The sequence below is a fragment of the Physeter macrocephalus genome, chromosome 4, assembly GCF_002837175.3.
Source record: "Physeter macrocephalus isolate SW-GA chromosome 4, ASM283717v5, whole genome shotgun sequence".
Classification (NCBI taxonomy): Eukaryota; Metazoa; Chordata; class Mammalia; order Artiodactyla; family Physeteridae; genus Physeter; species Physeter macrocephalus.
Genome location: NC_041217.1, coordinates 2,805,797 through 2,814,677, shown reverse-complemented (window position 1 = coordinate 2,814,677; position 8,881 = coordinate 2,805,797). Strand labels below are relative to the sequence as shown.

Here is an 8,881-nt window from a genome sequence, read left to right as displayed (position 1 = left end):
GCCTGGTGTCAGGCCTGCGACTCTGAGGTGGGAGAGCCGAGTTCAGAACATTGGAACACCAGAGACCTCCCAGCCCCATGTAATATCAATCAGTGAGTACTCTCCCAGAGATCTCCATCTCAATGCTAAGACCCAGCTTCACCCAAAGGCCAGAAAGCTCCAGTGCTGGTTGCCCCATGCCAAACAACTAGCAAGCCAGGAACACAAACCCCACCCATTAGCAGAGAGGCTGCCTAAAATCATACTAAGACACCCAAAAACACACCACCAGATGTGGCCCTGCCCACCAGAAAGACAAGATCCAGCCACACCCACAAGAACACAGGCACCAGACCCCTCCACCAGGAAGCCTACACAAGCCAGTGAACCAACCTTACCTGCTGGGGGAAGACACCAAAAACAATGGAAACTACAAACGTGCAGCCTGCGAAAAGGAGACCTCAAACAAGTAAGTTAAGCAAAATGAGATGACAGAGAAATATGCAGCAGATGAAGGAGCAAGGTAACAACCCAACAGACCAAACAATTGAAGAAGAAATAGGCAGTCAACTTGAAAAAGAAGTCAGAGTAATGATAATAAAGATGATCCAAAATCTTGGAAATAGAATGGAGAAAATACAAGAAACGTTTAACAAGGACCTAGAAGAAATAAAGAGCAAACAAACAATGATGAACAACACAATACACGAAATTTAAAATTCTCTAGATGGAGGCAATAGCAGAATAACTGAGGCAGAAGAACGGGTAAGTGACCTGGAAGATAAAATAGTGGAAATAACTACTGCAGAGCAGAATAAAGAGAAAAGAATGAAAAGAATTGAGGACAATCTCAGAGACCTCTGGGACAATATTAAATGCACGAATATTCGAATTATACGGGTCCCAGAAGAAGAAGAGAAAAAAAAAGGGACTGAGAAAATATTTGAAGAGGTTATAATTGAAAACTTCCTTAACATGGGAAAGGAAATAGTCAGTCACGTCCAGGAAGCACAGAGAGTCCCAGGCTGGATAAATCCAAAGAGAAACATGCCAAGACACATATTAATCAAACTATCAAAAATTAAATTCAAAGAAAAAATGTTAAAAGCAACAAGGGAAAAGCAACAAATAACATACAAGGGAATCTCCATAAGTTTAACAGCTGATCTTTCAGCAGAAACTCTGCAAACCAAAAGGGAGTGGCAGGACATATTTAAAGTGATGAAAGGGAAAAACCTACAACCAAGATTACTTTACCCAGTAAGGATCTCATTCAGATTTGATGGAGAAAGTAAAACCTATACAGACAAGCAAAAGTTAAGACAATTCAGAACCACCAAGCCAGTTTTACAACAAATGCTAATGAAACTTCTCTAGGCAGGAAACACAAGAGAAGGAAAAGACCTACAAAAACAAACCCAGAACAATTAAGAAAATGGTAATAGGAAAATTCATATTGATTATTACCTTAAATGTAAATGGATTAAATGCTCCAACCAAAAGACATAGACTGGCTGAATGGATACAAAAACAAGATCCACATATATGCTGTCTACAAGAGACTGACTTCAGAGTTAGGGACACATACAGACTGAAAGTGAGGGGATGGAGGAAGATATTCCATGCAAATGGTAATCAAAAGAAAGCTTGAGTAGCAATTGTCATATCAGACAAAATATACTTTAAATTAAAGACTACTAAAAGAGAAAAAGAAGGACACTACATAATGATCAAGGGATCAATCCAAGAAGAAGATAGAGCAATTGTAAACATTTATGCACCCAACATAGGAGCACCTCAATACATAAGGCAAATGCTAAGAGCCATAAAAGGGGATATCGACAGTAACACAATAATAGTAGGGGACTTTAACACCCCACTTTCACCAATGGACAGATCATTCAAAATGAAAATAAATAAGGAAACACAAGCTTTAAATGACACATTAAACAAGATGGACTCAATTGATATTTATAGGACATTCCATCCCAAAACAACAGAATACACATTCTTCTCAAGTGCTCATGAAACATTCTCCAGGATAGATCATATCCTAGGTCACAAATCAAGCCTTGGTAAATTTAAGAAAATTGAAATCATATCAAGTATGTTTTCTGACCACAATGCTATGATATTAGATATCAATTACAGGGGAAAAAAAACTGCAAAAGATACAAACCATGGAAGCTAAACAAAACACTACCAAATAACCAAGAGATCACTGAAGAAATCAAAGAGGAAATCGAAAAATACCTGGAAACAAATGACAATGAAAACACGATGACCCAAAACTTATGGGATGCAGCAAAAGCAGTTCTAAGAGAGAAGTTTATAGCAATACAATCCTACTTCAAGAAACAAGAAACATCTCAAATAAACAACCTAACTTTACACCTAAAGCGATTAGAGAAAGAAGAAGAACAACAACAACAACAAAAAAACCCCAGAGTTAGCAGAAGGAATGAAATCATAAAGATCAGGTAAGAAATAAATGAAAAAGAAATGAAGGATATTATAGCAGAGATCAATAAAACTAAAAGCTGGTTTTTCTAAAAGATAAACAAAATTGACAAACCATTAGCCAGACTCATCAAGAAAAAAAGGGAGAAGACTCAAATCAACGGAATTAGAAATGAAAAAGGAGCTTTTGTGTTCTCTCTCCCTCTCCCAACATGGCGGCCTCAGCAAAAAAGAAGAATTAGAAGGGGAAGACTATCTCCCTAACAGACTTCCTGGCTGAGGATGGAGGGACTGGTGGAGGAAGCACCTATGTCCCCAAACCAGTCAGCTGGGCTGATGAAACAGATGACCTAGAAGGAGATGTTTCAACCACTTGGCATAGTAATGATGATGACATGTATAGGGCACCTCCAATTGACCGTTCCGTCCTACCCACTGCTCCACAGGCTGCTTGGGAACCCAGTATCGACCGGAGCCGTCTTCCCAAATCACTACCCTACACTGCTTTTCTAGGGAACCTGCCCTATGATGTGACAGAAGACTCCATTAAGGAATTCTTTAGAGGATTAAATATCAGTGCGGTGCATTTACCACATGAACCCAGCAATCCTGAGAGGTTGACAGGTTTTGGTTATGCTGAGTTTGAGGACCTGGATTCCTTGCTCAGTGCCCTGAGCCTCAATGAAGAGTCTCTAGGTAACAGGAGAATTCGAGTGGACTTTGCTGATCAAGCACAGGATAAAGACAGGATGATCGTTCTTTTGGCCGAGATAGAAATCGAGATTCTGGCAAAACAGATACGGACTGGAGGGCCCGTCCTGCTACAGACAGCTTTGATGACTACCCACCTAGAAGAGGTGATGATAGCTTTGGAGACAGGTATCGAGATTGTTACGATTCAGACCTATATCGTGATGGGTATCGGGACAGTTACCGTGATGGCCCACTCCAGGTCATGGATCGATACGGGGGCTGAGATCGCTATGATGACCGAGGCAGCAGAGACTATGATAGAGGCTACGATTCCAGGATAGGCAGTGGCAGAAGAGCAGGTGGTATTGGGTACCATAGGGATGACGTCTACAGAGGAGGTGGGGACCCTATGAAGACAGATATGACATACGAGATGACCGGTCATGGAGCTCCAGAGACGGTAACTCTCGGGGTGATTATAGGCGTGATGATAGAGGCCCCCCAAAGACCCAAACTAAACCTAAAGCCTCGGAGTACTCCTAAGGAAGATGATTCCTCTGCTAGCACCTCCCAGTCCAGTCAAGCAGCCTCTATCTTTGGAGGGGCAAAGCCTGTTGACACAGCTGCTAGAGAACGAGAAGTAGAAAAGAGGCTACAGAAGGAACAGGAGAAACTGCAGCGTCAGCTGGATGAGCCAAAACTAGAACGACGGCTTCGGGAGAGACACCCAAGCTGGCAAAGTGAAGAAACTCAGGAACGGGAACAATCGAGGACAAGAAGTGAGTCATCACAAACGGGGACCTCAGCCACATCTGGCAGAAATGCACGAAGGAGAGAGAGTGAGAAGTCTCTAGAAAAGGAAATACCCAATAAAGAGGAAGACTGTCAGTCTCCAACTTCTAAGCCTCCCAAACCTGAACAGCCTCTAAAGGTAATGCCAGCCCCTCCACCAAAGGAGAATGTTTGGGTGAAGCGAAGTTCTAACCCTCCTGCTTGATCTCAGAGCTCAGACACAGAGCAGCAGTCCCCTACAAGTGGTGGAGGGAAAGGAGTTCCAGCTCAACCATCTGAGGAAGGACCAGCAAGGAAAGCAGATGAAAATAAAGTAGATGGGGTGAGTGCCCCAAAAGGCCAAAGCAGAAATTCCAGCCGTGGTCCAGGAGATGGAGGGAACAAAGACCACTGGAAGGAGTCAGAGAGGAAAGATAGCAAAAAGGATCAAGACTCCAGATCTGCACCCGAGCCAAAGAAAGCTGAAGAAAATCCAGCCTCTTTCAGTTCTGCAAGCAAGTATGCTGCTCTTGCCATTGATGGTGAAGATAAAAATGAGGGAGAAGATTACACCGAATAGACCTCTGCATTCTGTGCTTTCTCCTAGTCTCTCAACACCCTGGAACATTCGAGAGCAAATCAAACCTCTATCCAGACAAGACAAAATAAAACTCACCATCTCCTGGATACCTTTCTTAACTTTTTTTTTAAACAAAGAAACAAAATGAAATTCTTTTGCATGCTGCTGCAGCCTTTAAAATATTGAACTAACTGGAGAATCACCAATGTAGCCAAAGAGAGACGTACAGCTTTTAATGCTGTAAGTTTAAAGTTGTGGTGCATTTTTATGACACATGCAGTTGCCTGTGTGATTAGTGCCTAGGGGCCTCCGTTTAGCAAGATGTCAGTGATAGTGATGCAGTGTCTGGAATATAGTTGGGCAGTAGGCAGGTATAAGGAAGAGTGTGAGGTTTCTACTTTTAATTCTTATCCTGTTGTGGCATACATGAATTAGCAAACAGTATCTGAATAAATTCTCCATTCTTGGCAAGGTAGGTTTAGTCTCTGATGTTGTTTTAGTCTCCAGGAGGCTGCCAGCCCCACCTCTTATTTGATTCTGAGTTACTGGGGCCAGCCTAAGGGGGAGTTTCTTCATTTGTGCCCCCCAGTGGGGTAGTGGGAGGGAGTCTACAGGCCACTGAAGAATAGGACAGTTTGGTGACCAAAGTAAATGGGGAAATCGTGGTTTGAAAAGAAGCTTGGGGATTTGATGAATTATTTTGCACCAGTAACAGGGAAAATGGTATGACCTCCAATAAACACATAATCATTTACCTCCTGGAGCAGGAAGCACTTAGGGGTTGTGGGAATTCCCAGGTCTTTTATGTGTCCTGGTTTCACCCTTTCTTAAACACTGTCCCATCTGAAAGTTCAAATATATCCACATTCTGTTGAAATCTTGAAGTTTTAAAAATTTAGACTCTTGTCATCGTCTTATGTTCCTCATGCTACTCTTTTCTGTTAACCTTCCCACAGGCAGCTTCTACTTAAGTCACATACTTGACCTCCTAAGCATTCTCTAGAGCCCCTGGGAGCTGTCCAATAAGGAATCATCACTGCTTTTTCTCAAGCAAATCTTGGCTCCTTCATGTTTTGACACTGCTTCCCTCCAGCCATTCGTGCTCCCGCTGCTTTGACTCCTTTTACACCTCAGAAAACTTTAGAATTACCAGTCTTAGGTGGTGAGCGAGGGTGTTAAATTGGGAGCCTTTCTTACAACCTTGATTGGGGTTTGAGGGGCTTTTTAAAAAACAAAAGTTTCCTTCTCTCCAAGTGAAATCCCACACCAATGTTTGGATTTATAATGTGGCTTAGACCAATGTGTGGTTATTTTGGTTCTGTTTTTTTAGGATCCCCTTGAGAGAATAAATGATAATGGAGAAGAACAATTTCACAAGGTCCTGGCTTCTCTTGCAACACAGTAGCTTTACTTGCCTGCTTTTATGTGCACCTTGGTACTGTCAGCTCAACAGATGGTGTCCTTACAGGCAATACTGGTACCTGCAGAGAAAAGACATCTTGGTCTCTTCTCGCATCAGTCCTAAGTTAGACCCTTTACAGCCATGCAGTGGTGTTGGTTTATGAGTGCTGCAGCAGTGAGCATAATGAGTCATTTACCCAGTGGACATAAAAGACATGCCAAGTGAAGTAACTTTAAATAATTGGCTTGGAGTGGGTAGTAGCTTTTAGAGATACCCAAGTTTGAAAGGGTTTTTTTTTTTTTAACTATTTGCTATAGATGATGAAAAAGTAGGGTTTGCCCTCTTCATGTCTGCTCCTTCCAAATAGATGTGTCCAAAAAAGCTTTTTTTCTCCCATTCCTCTACCCTGCCACCCTGTTAAAACAAACAGGGATTTATGCCCCGCTTCTCAATACATGTAAAATTTGTACAAAAATATCTTCTATGAAAATGATTTGTAATCTGTAGACTTCATACCTGGGAGATGTCTTGAGATGTAAAATCCCAATCTTTAGGTTGTGGGGTTTTTTGTTTTCTCCAAATAAATCTGATTTTTTTTTTTTTTTTTTTTTCTGTACGCGGGCCTCTCACTGCTGTGGCCTCTCCCGTTGCGGAGCACAGGCTCCGGACGCGCAGGCCCAGCGGCCATGGCTCACGGGCCCAGCTGCTCCGCGGCATGGGGGATCTTCCCGGACCGGGGCACGAACCCGCGTCCCCTGCATCAGAGATTACTACAAGCAATTATATGCCAATAACATGGACAACCTGGGAGAAATGGACAAATTCTTAGGAAGGCACAACCTTCCCAGACTAAACAAGGAAGAAATAGAAAATATAAACAGACAAACCACAAGTACTGAAATTGAAACTGTGATTAAAAATCTTCCAACAAACAAAAGCCCAGGACCACATGGCTTCATAGGCAAATTCTATCAAACATTTAGAGAAAAGCTAACACCTATACTTCTCAAACTCTTCCAAACTATAGCAGAGGGAGGAACACTTCCAAACTCATTCTATGAGACTACGATTACCCTGAAACCAAAATCAAACAAAGGTGTCACAAAAAAGAAGAAAACTACAGACCAATATCTCTGATGAACATAGATGCAAAAATCCTCAACAAAAATACTAGCAAACAGAATCCAACAGCACATTAAAAGGGTCATACACCATGGTCAAGTGGGTTTTATCCCAGGAACGCAAGGATTCTTCAATATATGCAAATCAATCAATGTGATACACCATAATGAAAACTATATGATAGTCTCAATAGATGCAGAAAAAGCTTTCAACAAAATTCAACACCCATTTATGATAAAAAAAACTCTCCAGAAAGTAGGCATAGAGGGAACTTACCTCAACATAATAAAGGCCATAAATGCCAAACACACAGCCAACATTGTTCTCAATGGTGGAAAACTGAAACCATTTCCTCTAAAATCAGGAACAAGACAAGGATGCCCACTCTCACGACTATTATTCAACATAGTTTTGGAAGCTAAAAATAGAACTACCGTATGACCCAGCAATCCCACTACTTAGCATATACCCTGAGAAAACCATAATTCAAAGAGTCATGTACCACAATGTTCATTGCAGCCCTATTTACAATAGCCAGGACATGGAAACAACCTAAGTGTCCATTGACAGATGAATGTATAAAGAAGATGTGGCACATATATACAATGGAATATTATTCAGCCATAAAAAGAAATGAAATTGAGTTATTTGTCATGAGATGAATGGACCTAGAGCCTATCATACAGAGTGAAATAATTCAGAAAGAGAAGAACAAATACCATTGCTTACACATATTATGGAATCTAAAAAAAAAAATGGTTTTGATGAACCTAGGGGCAGGACAGGAATAAAGACACAGACGTAGAAAATGAACTTGAGGACACAGGGAGGGGGAATGTTAAGCTGGGACGAAGTGAGAGAGTAGCACTGACATATATACACTACCAAATATAAAGTAGATAGCTAGTGGGGAGCAGCTGTATCACACGCAGAGATTAGCTCAGTGCTTTGTGACCACCTAGAGGGGTGGGATACAGAGGATGGGAAGGAGATGCAAGAGGGAGGGGATATGGGGATATATGTATACATATAGCTGATTCACTTTGTTATACAACAGAAACTAACACAACATTGTAAAGCAATTATACTCCAATAAAGATGTTAAAAAAAGTGTAAATGATTGGATGATAGGCATAGAGGAAAAAGGAACAAAGAAGATGAGTAGAAAGAAAGGTAAACTAGAGAGGAAAATAAAGGGAGAGTGCAGCATTGAAATTTCTGGCATTAACCATTGGGTGAGGAAAGCCATGGGTCTAGATACTGATGTCTTCCAATATCCAGTGAAATGACACCATATACAATTGTGTTGATTGTTAAGTCAGGCATAAGAGTAATAACCACTTTACAATGAAGGATGTATTGAGTAGTCCCATGTTTTCTAGTTCTTTAACATTTTGGTATGAGGCACCATCTGTAAGATATTGTAAAACAAGTCATCACCTAAAATTACATGTCCTTATCATGAATGCTATTACATATATGTACATATACCAACTGCACATCTATACATATATAAAAATGGAAGCAAATTGTTGAACTTAATAAAAGAACTAGACATTTTTGCAACAGTTAAAAGTCCTTATAATAGGTCAACAGAATTCTATGGGAAAAATAATCTCCTCTCCTTTCCTTAATTCCATCATTAGGAAAAAAAAAATTCTGAATGTAGAATCAGTTTCTGAAACTGAATGTATGCAATGACTGATAATCATATTGGAATAAAAGTATCATTTCTTGACTTTATAGTGCACATGACTAAGTAACAAAGCTGACTCTACAGTATGGAAAATTTTCTTCTGCTTTCTGACATAAATTCCTCTAATGATTTGCCTGGACTGGAAAGCTATTTTTTCTAAGCTTTCCTCCTCATGTCT

General features: G+C 40.8%; 1 pseudogene; it reads left to right on the top strand.

The window, feature by feature from the left end:
• Positions 1 to 2,651: 2,651 nt before the first annotated feature.
• LOC102987869 (eukaryotic translation initiation factor 4B-like) lies at positions 2,652 to 4,810 on the top strand (annotated as a pseudogene).
• The last annotated feature ends 4,071 nt before the right edge of the window (positions 4,811 to 8,881 follow it).